At 32.5% G+C, this 23,608-nt stretch overlaps 1 protein-coding gene and 1 long non-coding RNA gene across 6 annotated transcripts in view; both read right to left on the minus strand.

The window, feature by feature from the left end:
• LOC141457218 (lachesin-like) overlaps nt 1-23,608 on the minus strand; it is a 492,403-nt gene that overhangs the window by 198,803 nt on the left and 269,992 nt on the right. The gene's annotated exons all lie outside the window — the stretch shown is intronic.
• Nucleotides 10,261-12,274, minus strand: LOC141456875 (uncharacterized). Of its 2 annotated transcripts, XR_012460093.1 has the most exons (5): nt 11,840-12,274; nt 11,568-11,676; nt 11,322-11,494; nt 10,681-10,785; nt 10,261-10,585 (listed from the first exon to the last, which is right to left on the minus strand). It is a non-coding gene; the product is annotated as an uncharacterized lncRNA (long non-coding RNA). The 2 variants fall into 2 exon arrangements; XR_012460092.1 differs by lacking the exon at nt 10,681-10,785 and having other exon boundaries at nt 11,840-12,273.

Consider the following 23,608-nt stretch of genomic DNA (forward strand, 5'->3'; position numbering starts at 1 on the left):
CAATTCGGGGTGAACAATCGTAAGAGTTACTCTTAACGCAGTTAAAATTAATTTTATCTATAAAATTAGCAATTAAACTATTTTTAGCTTAATTTTTTAAGTATTCTTTAAAAAAAAGTAGATACTTCTACACTTACAATGAGCACTTCTGCTGGGCTATACGTAAACATTTTATTCTATAAATATTACAGAGCTTTTAGAACCGTTTCGTATGTGCTGAAGTGGTTCTATTATTTTTGGGTCATATTTTGTTGTCATTTTATTAGTCAGACATCTTTTTTGTCAAAAATTTGTCCTCTCAAAATATAGTTTGTTTTAAGATAGTCATTAAATTTTTTACCTTATTATTTAGAATAGAATAGAAAATAAATTTATTATTCTGGAATAATTGTCCCCTAAGAATAAACACAGGTACAAATAGAGGCCTTAATAGTTTGGCCTGTGATTAAACAGAAAATAAATAAATAAGTATTTACAAAAAGTGAAAATAAAAATAACAGCAGAAATTAAGGAAATAAATTAAAACAATTAGAATTTCGGAGGAAGCTGGATAGAAAGGAGATAACTGAATAGACGGGATTTTGAAGATAGAAAGGGTAGGAGCATGGCGGGCAGATGATGGGTAAGGAGTTCCAGAGAGAGGTAAGCACATATCAGGTAGGATTTGTCAAAGGATGAGGTACGGTGTGAGGGAATATAGAGATCAGATGAGCGAGATCTAGTATTGCGGGAATGGATCGAGGATTTGAACTTGAAGAGTTGGGAAAATATAAGATGGTCTTTGGATAACTTGGAAAAGGAATGGAGCCCAAAAAATACTGGCGGCGATAGACAGGAAAAAGCCACTTTAACTAATCCTAGTAGTGCGAAATGCGAGAGTCTCTGGAAATGCTGAAAATAAATCTAATAAAGCAGTTCATGAGGCGCTTGAGAGCTTAGTTTCAATATCACCAGAAAGACCGCGCCATACACTAAGCAACCATAGTCGAAATGGGGGGAAAATAAGAGAGGAAACAAAGAGTTGCCGGGTCCTTAATTGGGAAAAAGGTGTTAGGGAACTATTAAACTGTTATACGTAGATTTATTTACTATAGTAATATTCGCCATTCTATTGTATCTTTATTTTATTTTAATTTTCTTTTTAAGGCCACGTCAACATCTAAAATTATTGGCGCCTGGAACGCGGCTTCCAGACAGTGTTCTCTCTCTCTCGTTACAGACAACACTGGCCATCATAGGACCTTGAACTCTGTAAGAAGCTGCTTGTTAGAGGGGGGGGGAATCTAAAAGTCGCCGGCTGGATTCGAACCCTGTATCTCCGCAAGGGGGAGTCTACTGTACTCTTAACCATTGAGCCAATCCCTTTATATATTTATTTAAAGTGATCTTCATGCATTAGGCCAAAGTCATGTCTTAAATTATTTTTTTCTTCTTCAAGAATCGTTATTTATTTATTTATTTTTTTAAAATTTCCACTTAAAGATAATTTGTTGACTAAGAAATCGAAATTTCGTTAATTTGATACATCGCAATAAAGGAAGTAACAATAAAATCAAGACAAAATAAACTGTTGATTAATTAAGAAATCAAAAAATTAATTAAAAGAACTCTTTTAATAGTTTAAAGTTAACCTAAAATACATTGTTTTCTTTTAGTTCATTTTTTTTTTAAATAAGTAATTAGTAAGGTCAGATAACCTTGTTGTTAATGATGAACTTCATCATCAGCTTCTTCCAAGATATTTCAACTTTATCATCAAATATTTCATCACCCACCCCCCTAAAACTAAGTTGCTGTTTAAGACATAAACATCCGCCACTCACTTTTAAAATCAATGAACTTTATACATCTTCCAAAATATGAATATCTCTGTCTTTCTCTCTCTCTCTTTGTAGGAAATCTTGTATAAAGTTTTAACTTTCTGGTAAAAAGATTAAAGTTATCTTGTTAAAGTTGAACTGGTTTATCGTTGGCAGGTGCATTTTTTTTTTTAATATTTAAAAAAAAATCTGGTTTAGGCATTACACGATATTCTCGTACAAGGTTCGCTTCTAAACTTTGGATATTTACTTTTTCCCCTACAATTAAGGGGCTTGTACTATCTTGAAGGATACAATAAACCTTTCATGATTAAGAATAGATCGCAAGACCGTCTTCTTCAATTTCCTTGAAAGAGGATTAAGTGATACAGCCGAAGGAAATAGTTATTTGATTTTAAGTATCAGAATGAGCTGCTGGTCCTCTCCTCTTTGCGTAGATTGCAATGAGGAGGAGGATTTCAAACTTATTATAATGATATGTCCACGTTATGTGGTAGAAAGGAAACGAATGTTTGACGACTTATACAGGTATTTAGATGCACCATTTCGCTACGAAGACATTATATTCTCTAACAATAACTATGTGCTTAAATCTGTAGCAGAGCTAGCAAAGAAATATGAGTGTATTTAAAGGTGATATCCGATTAGTATGGATGATTAGAGAAGGATTACGGTGATTTTAATTTCGGTTAGGCTATAAGGATGGCAGGAATATAGAGTACTGATCCATCCATTAGCTGTAGTTTATGTAAATAGTTGTATATAGTAGAGGGATGAATGTGTGAAGCGAATGTATTTATAAGTAAGAATGGAGAGTGAGTGATATTCTAGTGATAAGCACCTAGACGATGCTGGCTGTATGCGAAAGCCAATGCCAAAAAAAGACAAAAAAAAAAATGAGCTGCTGTGGAGGAAACGAGTATTAGCAAGATGGAGGTCCATTATGAATGGTGGAGGTTAGAAACCTGAAAACAGAGTATGAAGAATTTTCCGAAGTTATTTCTTGACCTACAATCACTAGATGCGTGGAAAGCTGGAACGTTTAGTCGATTCTCATGCTTTGATACCATAAATATGACCAATCAAGTAGGTTAAATATGTTAAGGAAAAATAATCAGCTCTTCCAATTTACGACATTGCTTAGAATATATGAGAAAAACCAGTGAGATTTCCACATAACCTAATTTTCTTTTTTCTTTAATTAACTTTTATAAGAAAAAAAAAGCATGTAGAAATCCAAACCTAATCCACTACACATGCAGGGTTTTTCCAAGTAGATTAATAATGTATAATTCTTTTCACATCGTGAAAATTCCTCGGGAAAACTTTCCTAATTAAAGGCCGCACATATTAATTCACAAGGATTAATTATTCATTTAAGAACTCTCTGGCAGCGGAAGAGGGAGCAACAATAGGGAAATTGTTCATTCACATTCAATAAAAAAGGTTGTAAATTTTTTTTTGTACGAAAATACTCTTTAGTGCAAAATAAATCAACTTACAATTTGTTATAAAACGGGGGGGGGAAAAATGGTTTTCATTATTATAAAAATATTCACTAAATAAAGGAATAAATTAAGTAAGCGTGCCATCACAGGCTCCAAAGAAACCCGAACTATAGTCGATAAGACCAAACAAGAAGTTTCAAACCAAAAGATAAGCCTTAAATGAAGCCACAGTTCAAAGCAAACCTTTCGGCAATAGCCAAAAAAAACGTTCTTAAAAGCCTATCTGAACAGTAGCATTAAAACTGTGAATCTTCGGTTAGACCAGTGGTCGGCAAAGTGCGGCTCCAGAGCCGCATGTGGCTCTTTGGCTCCTTAAGTGCGGCTCTGGCACAAATATCCACGGAAGGCGCAATAATATTTTCATTTAAAAAAAAAAACTTGGTAAGAAAAAAATTACATCTTATTTTGATAAATTAAAATTCTTCTATAAATCGAGAACATGTATAATTTTTTGTTTAAGTTAAAAGATAGATAGGTAATTAAAATTTTATATTGTTGTAAAAATACGTAACGAACATCGAGTTTAATTTTATTAGTTTTCGTAAACGTAAACACAAACCAAGTACAAGCTACCGGCTGAAATTGTTCGTATGTTATAGCAGGTTTCAGGAATTCAAAAACAGCAGAGCAACTTTAGCATTTGTCAAAAATCCTCTTAATGCTACGGTAACCGAGTTGAAATTTTCTCCTTTTGAAATTGACATTGGTAGCTTTGAAATACAATTGCTGGATTTAAAAAACAAGGAGATATGGCGCTCTAAATTCGAACGTCTTTGTGTTGAATTGGAAATATTGGTGAAAAAAAAATGTGATCTTAGTTCCCAACACAAGTGGTCTGCTTTGAATGACCTGGAGAAGGAAAACATGATCATTTTCAACGTTTGGAATAGTATTCCTGACTCTTACGATCAGCTGAAAAAGCTCGCGTTTGCTGCTCTTTCCCTTTTCGGTTCAAACATGAACATTATCAAGAGTAAACTGAGAAGAATGTCTTATTGATGAGAACTTGGAATCATGCCTAAAATTAAAAACGACAACATACAAACTTGACTTACTCAAACTCAAGGAGATGCAAGCACATTGTTCGCATTAATAAATATTTATTAAGTATGAAATTTAGTATTATTTAGCGTACTACTTATTTAGTGTAATAAAAGTTTACTAAACAAGCAGATTTGGCTCCCAATTTTTTTAAAAATCGTTGTAATGTTCATATTTGGCTCTTGGGCTAATAAGTTTGCCGACCACTGGGTTAGACATTTCTTACTCTTAAGAAGTGAAAAAAAAAAGTCTTGGAAACCGCCCTGAAACCATTTTAAAAAAGGGTGCTTAGATTCACCATTTCTTAATTAAGAACCACGCTTATACAAAAAAACTTTCGGCAAAACGTAAAAAAAGATGTATGCTTTACAATGCACCATTTCGCTACGAAGACATAATATTCTCCACCAACATCTATGTGCTTAAGTCGATAGCAGAGCTAGCAATGAAATATGAATGTATTTAAAAGCTATAGCCGAATTAGAATGAATGGAAGAAAATAATTAGAGAAGGATTACGGTGATTTTAATTTCGGTTAAGCTATAAGGATGGCAGGAGCACAGAGTGCTGTTCCATCATTAGCAGTAGTTTATGTAAATAGCAGTATATAGTAGAATGATGAATGTGTGAAGCGAATGTATTTGTAGGTAAGAATGGAGAGTGAGTGATATTCTAGTGATAAGCACCTAGACGATGCTGGCTGTATGGCGGAAGCCAATGCCAAAAAAAGAAAAAAAAAAGAAGTGTACATATTGAGCTTAATAATAAGTCATAGGTAAATTTTTGGAGGCTTTGCTTGAAGCTTGGATGTTCTACAGCACGCTTCATCGTCTTTGTCTTTTAAAGTCACTCAGATTTTCTAGAAGAGTTCGCCGAAAACCTAACTAAACTAAACACTATTGCTCCATTCATGGGGATAGCTTCCAAAATTGCCAAAGGCTATAAGCTGTACTCGCTGTACATCCGAAGGACAAGTGCTTGGTAAACAGCCTTAGTGATACGTCCGCCCAAACTTTCTCTTTTTAATACCAAGTTAAAAAAATTTTTTTTTTTTTTTTTTTTTTTTTTTTGCGCATCAACAGCTGAGGTCATTAGCGCCCGGAGCTTTTTCCAGTGCACTGCCGGCCTCCGGACAGTGTTCTCTCGTTACAGACAACACTGTCCATCACCGGACAGTGAGCTGTAAGAAGTTCCTAGGAAGAGAAAATCTAAGGGTCAGCTGCTGGATTCGAACCCGGGACCTCCGCGTGGGAGTCCAGTATGCTAACCTCATAGCTAATCCCTTCCCTAAAAAAAATTATTATTATTATTATTATTTTAAAGTGTTAACTAAGTTCAACCTTTTCTTAAAATTCCTTAAATTTGAAGTTTAATTAAAATAATTTATGTTCAATTAATACTATTTGAACTGAAAATTACTTTAAAATAACTCTTCAGAGGGAAGCCAACCCATCCTTCTTGCCAGGAGGGCTCCAAATAAAGAAGTTTTCTGAGAAAATACGAGAATATCGAATAAAGTTGTCGATTAATCTTATGCAAATGCATATAAAAATAGTTAAATGAAACTAGTTTAAGGTAATTTGAGAAAATCTCAAAAAAAAATTAAATAAAATCATTTCAGGTAAAACCCAGTGGTCCGATTTAGACCAAAAACTTTACATTTGCTTCAAAACTGATTACCAAATTTGAAGACGCTGCGATTTCCTATTTTTAAATTATAATAAAAACACTTCTATACTTAGGTCAATTATTAATAATTAAAAAATAAGTAAAAACCTAGAAAAACTAGAATTTTTTTTTTTTAATCTTTTATTGGATTTACCACCGCAACGGTTGTTTCAACAAGCAAATATGGTACCAGATAGCAAAAAAATAAAAGAAAATCACGAGTGGAGAAGGTACCCAGTGGTGTCACACCATTAACGTGTTCTTATGATGGGAGTAGATCGCGGGACCATCTTCTCTTCAATCTCCTTAGAGGATTACCTGGTAATGGGGAAGAAGATAGGTGTTCTTTGAGAGGGTTAGGATGAGCTGCTGGTAGAGGAATGAAATTTGAAGAAACGAGTGTTAGCAAGATCTGTAATGAAAGGTATTTTGAGGTCATTATAGATAGTGAGGTTAGAATACGTTCAAGAAGTTTTCGAAGTATTTTTGACTGTAATGTCTGTCTCCATTAAAGCTTAGTCGATCCCCATACTTCGATGCCGTATGACCAAATAGGTCGCTGTAACAGTAGATATAAGAGTCTTTTGTCTTGTAGGTTGAGTTTAGATCGTTTGTCAAGTAGTCTGGTGAGTAGTTTTGTAGCGTTGGTTAGTTTCTTGTCTTTTCAGTCAAGTATGGGGATTCCATGTTAACCGTTAAGATAGGTGCGTACTTTGTCCACAGTTGGTACAGTGAAAATTTAAATTTAAAAAGTGAAAATTCGATAAAAACTAAAATATGAAAATCCGGAGGATCTTAATAACTCCACTTAAGAGAGGTAAGAGAAGGTTTTAAAAAAATAAAATAAAAATGAAAGCTTAAATAATCAAAATCACTTCCCATCTAACCTGAGTATATTTTCCCGTATTAAGGGAGAACAGTAATTAATTTTGCAAATATAAAATTTAAAAGCATATTTTTTTGTTGGCAACAAGTTGGGGAAATGGTAAAAGAAAAACCCCATTGCAACATTCTAGTACCATACATTAGGCTAGGGAATTTCCTCTCAACCACTGGAGGAGTAAAAGTTTATTAATTTTCAAGTAAGGTTTCTCCGGGCCAGGCTAATAGACTTTGTGCTCATCACGAGGGCTTTTATAGCCTAGCCCAAGGTCTCTACTTGGGCATTCTATGTTATATCCTACCGCGTTAGTGCAATCTACTCTTCCAACTTTTATATGCATAGCAAAATATTTTTTTTCCCCACCATTATATATAAACAAAAATTTAATGAAAGACTTAAAATTGCATGAACACTAAATTACACTCAATAGATTTGTTGCAAAAACGAAATGTCTCCCAAAAATAATAATCTATTTTGGTAATTTCATAGTTCTTTCAGATAATAAGGGTAGATCAAGTCGGTCAGCCCAACTAACTTGAACTTCGATTACTAATTACCAAACTATTTTTTTTTTTTTTAACAGTTCTGAAAGCACTACGAGGTGTGACTATTAAATTTTTAAGTAATGGCTAAACCTTTGAAAAACATGGTTTAATTACCTCACGTACTTTTAGATACTTTTTAGAGCAAATTCAAAAGAATATGCCCAGAATAATGGTATCAGAATCAGACGAAAAACTGATAGTTCGATAATGCAGAAATTGAAAGAATTTACAAATTATAGCAAAAAAATAAAATAAAATAAATAAATAATAATAATTTAAAAAGTTCTTTGGGTAAGGTAAGCAGGTATTGAGGTTATAAGAAAAATAATTAACCTTTAGGGGCTTTCCCTAAGAAGGTAAACCAAACAAATAAGTCAATGAAAACCACCTGGTAAATAATAGAACTTCACCAGTAAAGAGAGTCTAAATTTAACCATTAACCACTTAGCATCTATGCCAGTGTGTCATAGTTGTATATCTAGTTCTATATTTTGTATTTTTTCAAGTTGGTTACAATTACTGCAAAAAATGAAGTGTCTCAGGCGATTGGAGCAAGGCTGATGGCAGGGAGTAGGTGATATACTGCACTTCACAATGTTTTAAAAAGCAAGACGGTTTTGAGAGAAATCAAGATAAATATTTTTACAAAACCGTAATAAGATCTGCAGTGACCTATGCAGCAGAAACCTGGGTGTTAACGAAAAAGCAGAAGAAAAGATTAAATACCTGGGAAAGAAAGGTTTCAAGAAAAGGGTATGGTCCTGTAAGAAGTGGTGATGGGTGGAAAATAAAGATCCGGCTCCGAACTGAGGGAGCTGTACCGTGAACCAGATATAGTGGGTGTGGTAAAAGACAGTAGACTGAGATAGAAAGAATGGGAAAAAGAGAGAATGCCCAAAAAAGCAGTGGATGGTCACTCAGGTGGTAGAAGATTGAGGATCAGGCCAAGAATGACATAGTTGGAGGAGGATACGATGTGTGGCTATTAAATAACCAGACTGATGCTGGTACAGAAGAACTATGCATACGCCAAATCTTAACGACCGACAGCTGTGCAGCGTAAAGCCTTTTCTCTTTCGAACCGCAGCGTCTCACGTGTTTGTAGAGAAATCTGTCTGACCAGAACCGTCTTTTGTGTAAGAGGAGTTAAGTTTTGATTTGCCAAAAAACATGGATACTACACATGTAGTAGAGCAACGAATTGTCGTGAAATTTCACATCAAAACTTGGTACTTAAAGAATTTTCTAACAGTAATAGTTATATTTCCCGGTTGTTAAGCCGGATGGTTTGCATAACAAGTATTTTAATTGGTAAGGATACCATTAACTTAAATTTTATCCAAGGGAATAAATCTCACATCTAATCAAAATAAGTTTAAAGTATTTTTGTAGAAAATTTTAAATTTGCTTCTAAAATTATAACTTCATTGTTTCTACAAAAGTCCATGGTGATAAAATACAAATCTCATTGAAAGTACAGGACAGTAGGATTTACAGCAGCTCTCTCTTAAGTGAGAGAAAAGTCAGAAGTTATGTGATGCACGCAGAAGCAACTATGAAGATGTTCCACAAGAAACTGAGGTTCTGGATGTTATTCATTCCAGGATTAAGATACCTCAGAGTCACAGAGAACGAAGTAAACTAAAATGCAGGACTTCTCCTATCCATTACTGAGTGTATTTTCTCTTATTTATTTACTCCTTGATCTATAATTTTGACACTTGAATCACAGAAAGTTGTGATTTTTTTCATTTTTTTTGTTCATGCTTCATACCTGATTCTAAATTTCCTTACAACTTTAAACGTAATGATCGCAATATGAGTTACATAAAACAGGCATTCTTTTGCCTTTTTTTTTTTTGTCCAGATTACAGTTCTTTAAAATATTGTCAAATTGTATGGGCACTGAAGTTTCATGAATACATTGATTTGGCCTTCAGTCCAGTAATTTAAATATTAAGTGATTGTGGGGGTAAAAATCTGCATAGACCCATCGATTTCAAGATCTCCGTAAACGATTCAGTTTCTCTTCATCATGCATGCTTTAGAAAAAAGAAAAATTGTGATTCTGTAAGAGTCGGGTTCAAAAGATGGTGTAAAAACCTAAAAATCTACCAATACGTTCACAAAAGGGCAAACTCGAATAAAAGTTATTTAAAAAAGTGTTCTTTTAAAGCATTGGTACTTGATAGAACTTCTTTTTTTTCCTTCCTTCTAACTCAAAGCCATTGAAACTTAAATTTAAAAAATAAATTTATCTTTGAAAATATAAGAAAACTATAAATGTATTTTAGTTTACTATCACAAGAATAATTTTATATTTACAGCTTAAATTTCATATTCTATAGTCATGCAAAGTTTAGCATCAGATATGGTAACTTAATGAACCTTTACAAATTTTAACAACTTAATTACCATTAATAATTTAAAATTTCAATCAGTTTCGACTGAAAATTTAATCTGTTTTACGAAGTACATTTTACTTTTAGTAAGTATCTTGCAATTGATTGCGTACAAAGAAAGTCAAAACTGGCCTTTATAACTGGATAAGTACAACTAAAATTTCATATATTTAGAATATTTATCTGCTAGAAATGCTATAAAATTTGTAAGTACAGTTGATTTGTATTTATCAAGATTTTCATGTTCTGCTTTGATTCAACATAGAAAAAATAGGAATGGCACAAATAATTTGAATTAAAGGAAAATACTTAGAGTAAGAGCTCTTTTGAAATAAAATGAGCAAAAGGATTAATTTTTTTTTGCCAGAAAAAGAAATGACACAAACCAAGTAATCTCGATTATCAGATTATGAAAAATATTTTAATATTTATCACAAAGTAAATATCAATAGCTTTGTTTTAAATTATATAACTATAAAGAAATAGAACTAACATACCACTTAAACAGAGAATGGTCCAGCTGAATCTGAGCTAAGAAAAGGATTTTACGCGATTGCACAACACTTCATTCTCTATTAAAACTATTTTATGTTAACAATTCAATAACTTTGTAATATAATTTTCACTTGCAATTAATTAAAACAATAAAATATAAAAGTACATTAGCTCACTGGGAAACTCAAATTAAAGATGGCAGTCTCTTCCTAAAGAAATATGTCTGGAACAATGCCACAGGATATAATTATTATATTATAAAAAATGAAAAATGTATGCATTAATATTTAATTCAATTATTTTAAAACAAAAAATTACATTTTGATAATTTTTTAAAAATATTTTATAAATAATTATGTACGCTCTTCCCTTCCACTACTTGCCCAGTCTATCGTGAGATGGCACTGAAGCTGGGATCAATTCCTGTTGGTAAGTTTTTTTTTTCATTATAATATAGACTAATTTCATGGATTTAAATAGTGCATTTTGTTAGAAATTAATAAGCAAACTTTGAACAATAAAAGTCTATAATACTTTGGAAGGATTTTCGTCAGATTACATTGTAATTCACTGGAATATTTGTAAGCCCTAGCCAGGGGCACTTTCAGGTAAATCCATCATGGCCTTTGAAATTATTTTGAAAATGTTTAAATATTTCTGTTAGTTCGTTCATAAAACAATATGCAGAAATTTAAAAGGGTAATTCCACTCAAATATGCAATTACTTAAAATGGATTTTATTAAAGATTCTTGAGTTCAGTTTTGATGATTACCTAATTTCATTAAGGCTAAGATTGGCTTTAAGAATGAAATAACAAAAACTTTCAAAAAGTTGTTTGAAATTTAAATCGTATCTTCAACTAATTAGTTGAATCAAGACGTTATTGATATTCATTTGCAGAACTCACAGTTAAAAATGATAAAACCTAGTTCTAATAAAGTTAAATGTTTAAACATACCTGCATGAAGGAAGATCTTCACTCAGTAAAACAATTAACATCATCATTGTTTAATTTCTCCACAAATGAATCGAATGCTCGAATTACATCTTCTTTTTTTTGCAGTTATAATTAACTTTGCATCAATCTCAGTTCATTCAAATTTAAAATGCCTACTTCTTTAAGATAGATTCCTGAAAAGAATGTCTTGAAAATAGAAATTTCATTTGTAACTTAATTAGTTTATTTTTTTTGGAGAATACTTACAATAAATTTTTAAATTTTAGGTGCAGATTTTTGGTCCAGTGAGTGCCAAGTTAGTTTGTGATAGTGTCCAGTGATTAAATTGTCTTCAATCTTGCTGGTGGCTGGAATTCTAATATAGCAGTAACAAGGTAAGCAAAAATTATCTAATTAATGACTAGTAAGTTTTATCACATTTGATAAATTATGTTTAACGTATTCAAAACTATTAACAGCCATTAAAATATTAACATTTTCTTGAAAAATGCAAGAAATATGACTTAAAATCAACATACCTTCTAACATGGCCAAATCACACACCTCTTATATGTACTTTTAATTACCCTTTTTTCAGTGTCAGTTTTATCACTTTGAAGAATTACGCTTAACTTATTCATAACTACTTACATTTATGAAAACAGTGACATTTTCTTGCATCATACTATAAGACTTGTCTAACCTAAGAATCGTACATAACTTCTAACTTGTCATAAACACATACCACACATAGTTTTCATGTACTTATCCTTTTTTTCCACTGTCACAAATAGTTTATAGTTAATCAGTTCATCTTTCCTCAATAACTTTTTCTTATTAATCACTTTAGTAATTACTGAAAAGTGATGATTTTTGTAAAGTTATGTTTTAACCTCAAATACAACACACTATTCAGAACACATGTTTCGTTCGTTTTGGTTCTATTATTCATTGCTTAGTAATACTCTACGTAATAGATCATCTGGGACGATAACCCCACCACTTGATTTAGTAAAATCGCTGTCCCTATCTAGGGACTTTCTTAGGAATCATTACACTAAAATAATTTGTAAAATAACAATAAATATAAATTTATTTTATGGTACGTATCAGTGTTAAACAAAAATAATTGAAGATAAAGCTTTATGAAAATAAAACCATAATTATTAAGTATAGCGTTAACACTTTTGATATTTCAATTTTACTTAAGAATACTTGCAATTTTATTTCTCAATCCTGACTTATATTAAAAAATCCAAATTACTCCTTTAATTTATCAGCTACAGGAATCAAAAATTTTTCTTTTCAAAACGACCGTAAAGTCCTCCTAAGTACATAAGTCACTTTTCAACTGATTGATTATTCGAGAACTTTTTCTGTCAATTGTGATTGATTTAATTCACATTACCTACCTACTTGAAAGCAAAAAAATAAACTACATTCAAGTGATATCACATAGTTTGCAGATTTCAGTTACGAGCAATGTATTAAAACGTTTCCTTGTTTCTTTAAAGAACATAAAATCCCCAAAATGGGTTCTCTAAAGAAACTCACAAGAGGCAAATTTAAGTAAGGTTTTGTGTATAAGTATATGCATATTGAATTTTAGTTAGGATTTTTATTATCAATTTTAAATATAAGTTTTGACGATGTTGATTGCAAAAGAGAGGTTTAACTTTAGAAGAGATATTTTTTATGCATCAAGCTAGTTTTTGACCGCTATATTGTTGTCCTTTACTTGTTGACATAAAGAATTATTCTTTTTAGTTTTTCTCTACTGGATAATTTGCTTCGAGCTTTTATGTTCGTTGGGAAAAATAATTCCGTGGAAGTGTAATAAAATTTGTGTAACTATTTTTAACTAATAATCAAATCCATTGATTGTAGAAAAATTGTAGATGCTAGATTTTTACAACCTTATCTAATGATATTAAATCTGAATTTCCTTACTTTGAAGGTGAAAATGAAATGAACAGCTTAGGTCTTTGCATCCTAATGTAAAATGATTTCTAGACTAGGTTTTTGTCTGAAGTTTTAGACTTAAGTGCAGTAAAATCCAAATTGTTTTACCCTTTATATTCCAGAATAGTTTGTGTTTTAAGAGACTATTTCTGAATCCCAAATATGTCTTTTATTACTACTACAATTCCTAAGTCTTTTCAAATAGACTATATCCTCTTTGAAACAACCAGATTTATGTGTGAACTTGTATTAGGTTCTCAGTTCTATTCATTTTGACGTCTTACTACAGCATACTTGTCTACTTGATCCTGAGGTTTCTGATTTTTTTTATTCTTTCTTCAAAGTTTGGTTCAATTGGTTTATTTAGAGAATTTTAATTCCATTTATAAGGCTTTGGACATTACTTACTACTCATTTACCATTAAACTTGCCTCGCGTTTCATTAAATTCTGTCGTACTGAGATTTTAAATAATTTATAGATTTTTAAATTTCACATTTAAACATTTAGAAGTTAAGTAACGGTAGGATGGTTTAGATAAGAATGAAGAATGATACGTTAATAACAACCGATGACGGTTCTCTTTGATTTATTAATAATTTTAATAATTTAATTTTTAGAACTCCTTGAGTTTACGTGATTCCAAAGCGGGGGTCATCTTAAAATAATGTTATTCATTAGACTGTTCCACTTGCACTTTGAACTCTAATTGAGTCATTGTTTCTAGTTTTGAATTTGTTTAAGGATTTTTAATTTGATAAATGATATAGTTTTTTTTTTAAGCACGCAGGGTATTTTATATTCAAAAGAGGAAATTCCTCTCTCAGATTCAGATGGAAAGATTATCTCTTTGTTTTAGTTAGCTTACTTCTAGTCAGAGTAATTATTTACAATCATGTTAATTTTTGAAAATGAATTTTCTCCGGGATTTTTCTTACTTAACCCATTCGCTGCCAAGCACGAATATACTCGTGGTTGGCAGGGTGTTAGGCATTGCCAGCACGAATATACTCGTGATACTTTCAATATATTCTTTATATTATATTATACTTTATATTATAAAGATTTGTTTAGTATTATTATTTGGTATAATAGCATAACAATTTGTGTGATTCATTTGTTTTTTTTTGCTTAAACGTGCGCAAATAAGAAAAATGATTTTGAGTCCTGTTGCATTCCCATTGCCAACCACGAGTATACTCGTGTTTGATTTTTATACATGTAAATGATTATTTACGATTTATGACAAAATATGTGTATTTAACTTGAAATAAATAACTTGAAATAATTAATATTATTAATATCATCTAATAAATATTCCAGATAGGTTCAATTAAAACAATAACACTCAAAATAGAAATGGCAAAGCGAATAACTTCATATAATTTAGGCTTGGCAGCGAATGGGTTAAACAATACATAAAAGTCTTCCATTTTTTCTTTAAACTAGTGCACAGGTATTTTTAGTATTTTTTAGGTAACGTAGGAATAAGTGTACCTTTCTTAAGTGCACATCAAAATTTATAGGTTTTTATAGCTAGATAACATCAAAGGAAACCTTTTATTTTGTAAAAAAATGGTTTAAACCGGATTTGTCAAACTTAAATGCTCTTTGTTCACGATTCTAAACTGATCTTAAAGGATTATTATAAATGATAAAATGTTGGGCTTTTCTCAAACTTTTTTATTAATTCGTAAGCAACTTCAGAACTTATTCATATTAAAACTTAAAAAAACTTTATTAACTTCTTGAACACAACGAATAACTTCAGTTTCTTTTTAGGAAAAACTTTAACTTTTTTCACTTCATCACTTAGCATTTAAGTGCTCACTGTATTGTACCGCAACATGTTCAAATTGATTCGATGTATTAACCATTAAGATAATTCCTACTTCAAGCTTTTAAATAATAAACAACAGCCAATCATTCTTTTCGATTCCCACAACTCGGCCAATTCGTCTAGGGTTCGCTTTCTTTTGCATCTATTACGTTTCCAGTCTCTTTTACCCAGTTTCATTCGCCAATTGTCTTTCTGCAACATTACTAATTTTCACCATCTCCAGCATCCAGTTTCCTGTAGTATTTCTTTCCTTCTGAGTCTTTATAACGCAATTCTTGTTTGTTTCCTTTTTTGCTATGATCTTTCCTGATATTTCTCCTCTGCATCTTAGATTCCTTAGTTTATAACGACATTTTGGTGTCCTCACAAAATTTACTATTTTGATTTTCTGCTTTGTGTTCTTGATTTTATCTCTCGAGTTCTTGTTTTTCTATCTTTGGTTATCGATATATTTCTCTGCTACATTCTTCTTTATCAATAGTTGTAATTTCTAAAATTATGACGAAGTAAAAGTAAAGTAAGTAAGTAAAGTAATCGCCTATTTTTTCAGGCGGGGCTTAACGTCCAACTACCAATTAGGTGTCGTGGACGGAGGCGACTAGCAAACATACTTTACTCTAAACTTCTTTTATTAAACATTAAATAAAATCCAAGGCCCTAAGACCGGGAATCGAACCCAGTACCACAATACATATTAGCTTCGCAGGTCGCGCCTCTAACCGCTCGGCTACCGTGGCGCCTATTATGTCGAAGTAAACGATATTTTTTTTTTGTGACCTCCCACAAAATTTACTATTTTCAATTTCTTCTTTTCGCTCTTGTATTCTCCTTTGAGAATATTACTCAATTCTTGTTCATCAATACTTAGATCTCTTTCTTCTCAGTTATTACTTTTTCATTACCTTCTACTTTGTCAAAATCATCTTCTGTTTTTCCTCCTAGTTCCTCATCATATACAGATTCTTCTTTGACATCTTTCCTTTCGACATCCACAACTTGTTCACTCCTTACCAATGTTCTGAGCGTATTTTAAATTTTGCTGAATTATTAGTTCCTTTCTGCTGATTTACTTTACAGCTTCTTAGATCTTTTTTTTTTATTTATTTATCTTGGGAGTTATGCACGACGAAAGGTGATCAACCAATTTTGGTCTAGCCTCGGTTTCAGAATATATCTTGGTTAGTCTACTTTTCTCTGTCTTAAATACTTTTTGTTAAATCCAAATCATCTTCATTATGTTAAAACATTTAACCCATCTTTCTTTACTTTAAATTCTTCCTCCAAAATTTCTCCAGTTTAGACCACTATTCTATTATGATCTTTAAATTGCAAAAACATAGCTGTTAGGTGAGGGCATCCTGAAAGGCAGTTCCAGATGTTTCATAATATCTATTTGAGGTTTTATAATAGATTTAAATTTGTTATTGCTTGCATTGTTAGAATAATACTCAGATTATTATTATTAATATCATCTAATAAATATTCCAGATAGGTTCAAAATCAGTATAACCCATTGCAGCCTCACATAGAACAGCACAAACACTTCTCTAGTATCTCTAGTCTCACTTCAATGTAAAGTCCAGGTCCTGTTAAGCAGGAAATGACTTAAAGACTATCTTAGCGAAAAATTGGCCTATTTGTACGTTTTTTAATCTTTTATTTAGGCCCAAGCTTGCAAAATAACTTGACTAATGATTTCTATAATTAGAACGTGATAAATAATGTTTTGTAATCTACCAAATAAGGAATTTAAATTTTATTATTATTATTAATATTTTTTTGTATAATACAATATATTATATTAAACAGTTTTATCGTGCTTAATATTTTAATTTTAAATAATTATGACGGATTAGTTCTTTTTTAATGAAGCAATTATTTCTACAATTCTAAATGAGATCTTCATTTCTGAACTTTTCAGGCGTCTCATTACCGCTTCATTTGCATGCACACCATTCTTGAATTATCTTCAGCAGAATTTCACAGCGGTTTCAGAACTCATTAAATTTCAAGTTTTCCTAACTTTTTAATTATTCCCTTATATTCATTTTTTTCCCTGTAACTATTTTAGTGGAGGTATTTTTAAGAAATAGATATTGAAAATATTACAAAATTCTATGAAATATTTCTTAGTTATAACTTTTTAACTTATTCTGGAGACAAATTTTTGTTGAAATTCTCTGAAATTGAAAGTTTTTTTGTGCTTTTTTCTTACAGTTTTTCTTAATGTTCTATGCGAGTTTATGTAGCTTGAGCTTTTTTAGTTTGTCAACTTTTAAATAATGGTTTTTGTGAGTTCTTTAGTCACAATGTTGTACAGTTATTGTATTTTCTCTTGTTTCTCATTTTCTTTCTGGGGATATTTAGGATCGTTAGTGAGAGTTTTATGCTGGCAATACTTATTACTTAGTATTAAGTATTATGTGGAAGTCTCGCAACAGGTTGATCGTATAAGTTCTCAATCAAGGAGTGTCTCTTACTCCTTACTCAAAATACTGTAATATCTTCTGTGAAAACTCAGAATCGATAATCTCTTACAGTAAGAGAATGGTAACAATTGATATTTTCATCGAATCGACCCTGTCACGATTATAACAATAAGTTTGCCTCAAATATTTGCTTTAAAAAACCTATTCAGTTTTTTACCTACCTCTTCCGCCTGCATTCCCTTTTTACTCCACAAATAGTTCATATCATCTTAGGCCATCTTCCTTAGTAGCAGATTGGAATTTCCATTCCCCTTAATTTCCCACGAAGGAATATTTCGACGTAATACCTGGTGGTGATAACCACCCATAAAAGCCAGCCGATTTGGGGTTAAAAACCTTAAAACTTTTCTATTCAAGAGAAGATGACGTTTTCTTGGGAATCAAATGCTTTCCTTTGCTCTCGTTGACTTGGAAAGCTTCTCACACCGATGAGGTGAGGGGGACATAGAAGGCTTTGTCTTCGACATAAAGCAACTTCTTTGCTATCCATCTTTTTTTGAGGCAGTAACAATCTGGGATATCTTACTCGATGGTGGTGAGTACTTCATTGCCTGGCTCCAAACAGTTTTTCCAGATGTTCTTAGGCCTACCTCTCACCAAAAAAATGGAGAGGTGCGCGATTTAGGTTTATCTCAATCCCGTCTGAGGGGGCACATCCTGAGGGCCTACTCCTATGAGTATCCACTTCAGAGATCGGATTTTGCCTCCCGGACAAGATTATATGCTCACACTTATAGGAGTATAGAGTTATAAAATTAAGCAAAACAAATAATAACTCCATGAAATTGTTAACTAAATAAAGAGATAAGACTTAAAATAAATGATGACAGTAATAGACCTTTATTTAATTTATTATTTATTTTTATGTCGAAATAAATAAAAGAGGCAAGAGCTGTAAAGCAACAAGAAGATTTACTGGTAATTGCCACTGGTAATGGTTCCCCATCTAACCAAATGTTTTCTGAACGGGTGCGAGCGCTACGAGCGGGACAAGTAGCCTAGGGATATGGCGCTTCATTTTTCTGAATGGGCTGCTGTAGCTACGATCTAATGTTTTTTTGGAGGTTGTTGGGTTTAATTCACGCTCAAACAGAATTTATAAACTCTTTTATAATTCTCTTGACTCTCGAAACTCTCAAATTGGCAAGTCTATTTCCTGCCCCCACCACTCCCGGCGCCACAAATCAAGTTATCAGACTCCCATATTTGTGCCTGGGGGTAGAGCTCAAGTTTTTATTACATCGAACAATCAATAATCATTTTATTTTCTTTATGCTATTTTAGTTTATCTAATGGTTAGACTACACGCTGTTAGACTGTACAGGCCGGACGAGAGTTTGATCGTTATAGGTGGCTAAGATATCTCAAATGCCTTCTTGCAAAGACGATTATCGTAAAATTGGCGATATCGAGTTTACATCATAAATATCCAACCTTGAGATCCTCTGTGTTCGTAGAAAGTGGTTTATTTCACTAATTAGTCTGTTTGTACGTCTTCTGACATTCTGTGAACAATTTAAATTGTAAATCGAAAAAAGTTTAAATTTATTATTTGTTTTAGATTTGAAAGTAGCGCCCGGCAATTAGCTTTTGAACTAAGTTAGCCTAAACGGGAAATAGCTCTTTACAAAATTAATTTACCAGTTTTTTTAAAAACCATTTTCTCCAAAATGTTCAAATCACTTATTAAATACTAAAAAAGGGTTACTTAAGTAACCAAAATTCTGTACTTAAATAAAATTGGGAAGCTTTAAAGTATAATTTAGTTAAATAGATATTTTATAGTTTCTGACCGTACCAACTCTAAACTCTAAAAAAATTCGCCTGATTTTATGGTTTTCAGGACCTATAATGAGTTTTTGAATATAGTCAGCCTACTGGAAATCCCATTTCTCTGAATTGGTTTTCATGTTCTGTTTTTTGTTTTTGAGATTTCCTCAAAGAAATGTTGCAAGATGGGCGTACAGGTCGGGGAAGGCATGTACCTTCACAGTCTCCTATTCGCTGACGACCAAGTCCTGATCGCAAATGATGAATAGGACATCAATTATATGGTCGGAAAGCTGGCAGAAGAATACAGGAAGTGGGGATTAGAGATAAATATAGAAAAAACGGAATACATGACTGCATCCCCACACAATGAATGTGAAATTGATGGCCGAAAATTAAATAAAGTCAGCAGCTTTAAATACCTGGGCTCCTACCTTTAAGTGGGCGGAACATCCGAAATGGATATGGAAAAGAGGGTGACAAGTGCAAGCGATTGGAATGCTATCTTATGGAGCAGCAATGTCCAGATCAGCACCAAGAAGCATATCTATGAAGCGTTGGTTCAAAGCGTCTTGCTCTACGCATCAGAAACATGGACAGTCAGCAAGAAAATGCAGAAAAAGATAGAGGCGACTGAAATGGATTTTTGGATGCGTTCCGCGAGAATATTCCCGCAGAGAGAGGAGGAGGAGGAATGCGGATATAAGAAAAATAGTGGAGAAGCACAGCACAGTGACGGAAGAAATGGAAAAAAGGAAACTGATATGGTTCGGCCACGTGTTGGGGATGCCAGAAAGTAGAATGCCGAAGACTGTCAAGCAATAGAGCCCGCTAGGTACGCGGAAAAGAGGCAGGCCTAGGAACAGGTGGCAAAATGGCATCGTCCAGCGAGGGCTGTGCGAGCCAAACGCGATGGATAGAGTGCTCTGGAGAAATAGTACAGATTGAATAGGGTAACTATGGTTCCTGCAGTGCACTATATTGTTTGGTACATGTGTGAAGGGAAATTGGTCTGAGAAAACCACAAGGTTGAGGAAAAATCCTTAATAAAACAAAATTCTTCTGTTAACCCTTTTTCTTAAGACATGGTGTACTCATGGCGTATACGTAGTTCCACAATTTTTTATTGAAACATTTTTCCTGGTAAAAGACGATAAGGATTCTTCCGGTGCGAGTGGGATAGTTAGGTATTCCTCTAAAGTGCTATTTCTTCCTAATGAATAGACTTATCACCTATAAAATATTAATAAGGAGAAGAAGAATAATAATAAATCTTTATTATATTATAAATATGTACAGAAAAAAATAAATACACGAAGTGTCAATGTACAGAACATATTAAACTTCATAACAAGTTATAGTATAGAAAGATCAAGATATTAAGGATAAAGAATGCAGGGAAAAACATATTAATAAGGTTTGGCTGGCGATTGCAGTAAATATGCAACTGCACTCGTCAGCCAAAGAGTCTGTCTACGAATCCCATTATAGAATTTGACAATTGCACTCCCAGCGGTCAGTCAGAGAATCCTCTAGTTTAATGTTATTATAAAATTTAGGTAACTAAGTTTGGGTCATCTATCGATCATTTCGGTTACATCCTCAAACCTCGCATCCCCGTATGCCCAAAGAGGTTTTTCTAACATTCTTGTAGAGAAGAAGTCTTTCATTTTCAAGTAAGAGTTTCGATCATCTATCAAAGTAGTCTAGAAAGTATTCTGTACCTCTGTTAAGATCCAGTCATTTTTTTTTTTTTAAACCTTGCGGGCAGATTCCAAGTGGAGTCGTTTGTTGAGATTAAGTACTAAGTAGTATTGTACGTGCTTGACAGTCGCATGGTGTAGAAAGTCCAGGTGCTTAGAATGGGGCTTAGAACTTGAAGCTCTACATTCATTTAGATTATCCCATTGCACTCCGGTTCCTGGTTTACCAGGCCGTAAATCTTCTCACGCTACTTTGTCACATAAATGGTTTGCACTGGCGTGTACAACCCAAAATGGATACTCCGGCTAAAAACCTGATACCAAACATTTGACATGGCCGTAGTGACTTCCTCTTGCCTAAACAGGAAGTCAAATGAATATTAAATTTCATTATCGTTCAAGTTCCAATATGAAAAACATTGAACTCTATAATTTTCCTTCCATTTTATGATTATTTTATCTTTGCTCTCATTATAGCGCGCCAGAATGAAACATTACTTAACTTTAATGGCCTTGAGCGGGGGTGTGGGGGTGTAGATTCAGTTTGTTTATTGCCTTTTATTGGCATTATCTTTGTGCACGCAATTCTAAAAACCTATCTTTTGGCAATTGATTATCTCTCTAATAATGGTATTAAATATTCTCTGGGGGGGTCATCTTTTAATTGATTACGTTTAAATGTTTTTACAACAAAACAAATAACTAACAAAAAATTAATAATAATTTTTACCAAAATAATAAAATAGATAACTTGGGTTGGAGAAGAATCCAATTTAACCAATATGTTAGTTAACGTTATAATCAATAAAACGCAATAAAAAACCATATTGAGAGCCATAAATATAAATTATTATTTAATAATCTTCGGTATTGCCTATTAAAGAATATTGTCCAAAATTTATTACCCGATTTAATGTTAATAATTGGCCATAAAATTAATCCAATAGTCGATAATATCATAAAATGTTCAATCAAGAAAGTTTTATTATGTCAAATGTTCTTTAACCTTAATGACGCCAATAAATGACTAAAAGTTTATGTTAAACATGTAGTAAAGCATTTTAAAATGTATTGGACATTCGATCATATGGATAGATATACTTGGAGCATGCGCTTTTAGGAGAATAAAAGTACAACCTTATTCTGCTTATCCTGTTTGTTATTCCGTATTTATTCTCTCCAACTATTCGAGCAAATATTGCTATCGCGTCAAATTTAGTTTTCTAATAAATAAGAGAATAATTACAATCATGTCTAATTCTCGAATTTTGAGATCTCATCGAAATGAACCATTTAACACTGCATTGCCAATCCGGAGTCAATTTGACTCCCCCAAAAAATAGGAATGGTCTCTGTTTCCCCACATCTCATAGCTATCCCGAAATGCTCTTAGATATGCTATCCCCACACTCTCTCACCATTTGATAGTCACCGTGCTGAAGACCGTGGAATTCTTAGTTTCTTTTTGCAGATTAGTTTACTTGAACCGTAAGAGTCATTTCTACTCCTGATTGGTGATTTAAGTAGATTTTCTGTTATTAACTTGACTCCAGATTATTGCCTAAATGCTTATTTGATAAATTTACATAATTTTCATAGAAAATATCAAGGCATAAAACAAAAAGCCTCTTTCTAGAATTGATTTTCTGCCCGAATTGCAGCAAAAACTTGCAGCGAATTGGGTAATTTTGGATCCGTGTCATCAGCGCGCAGTAATTGAAAAAAAGAAAAAATCCCTGAACAGAAGGCAGCCAATCAGGATTCTAGAAAATACTGAAATTACTGCTGTTGAAGTTAATTCCTTCTGCGTGAAATGTTAAAGGCCGCTTTGTGGAGAAAATTTGTTTTTTCGTCCTTAATTCCTATTCTTTCTCATCCTTTAATGCAAATTCTATTATTAAACTTGAAATCAATGTAACAAAATAGATAAAAACAAATTATGGAGTCAATATGATTCCACATTGGTTTTTAACTGATAATAAGTTGGAGCATTGGCAATGCAGTGATAAGGGGCTGCCTCGTGAGTACAGAAAACCAGCGGTTTTTTTTTCAGGAAATGGTCTATTTTTGTTTTGCAAGATATTTCAAGAACGAAAAATCTCACAAAGATGAAACGTTAGATTTGTTGCTCCCTAGTAAGCTAAAGTTCGAATCCAGTAAGGGACCCTAAAAGCTTAGTCTTTGAAATTTTCTTACCGAAAGTACAATTTTTTTTTATTTTTCAATTTTTTTTAGTGGTTTTCTTCGAACTTTTTCTTTTAACTTTTTTTAAGAAACTACTAAGACAAATGCTCCTAACTCCTTTTGCAAATCATACAACTACTATTTAGTTCAGATTAAAGGAGAACGTATTCACAAATTAAATAAAATAGTAAACCTTAACTTGATACAGGAAATCCAAACTAGATTCTTTAACTCGAGTTGTGCGCTTGAGTAAATGTGGATAAATTATCTCTAACTGTTTTATCAAAATCCATTAACTAAATACATCTCCTTTACTTTTTCCAAGTTTTTCTCCAAAATGGAAACAAAGATTTTCCTTTAA

Source organism: Rhodnius prolixus, unplaced genomic scaffold (assembly GCF_049639745.1).
Source record: "Rhodnius prolixus isolate KJV_2025 unplaced genomic scaffold, Rpr scaffold_10, whole genome shotgun sequence".
Classification (NCBI taxonomy): Eukaryota; Metazoa; Arthropoda; class Insecta; order Hemiptera; family Reduviidae; genus Rhodnius; species Rhodnius prolixus.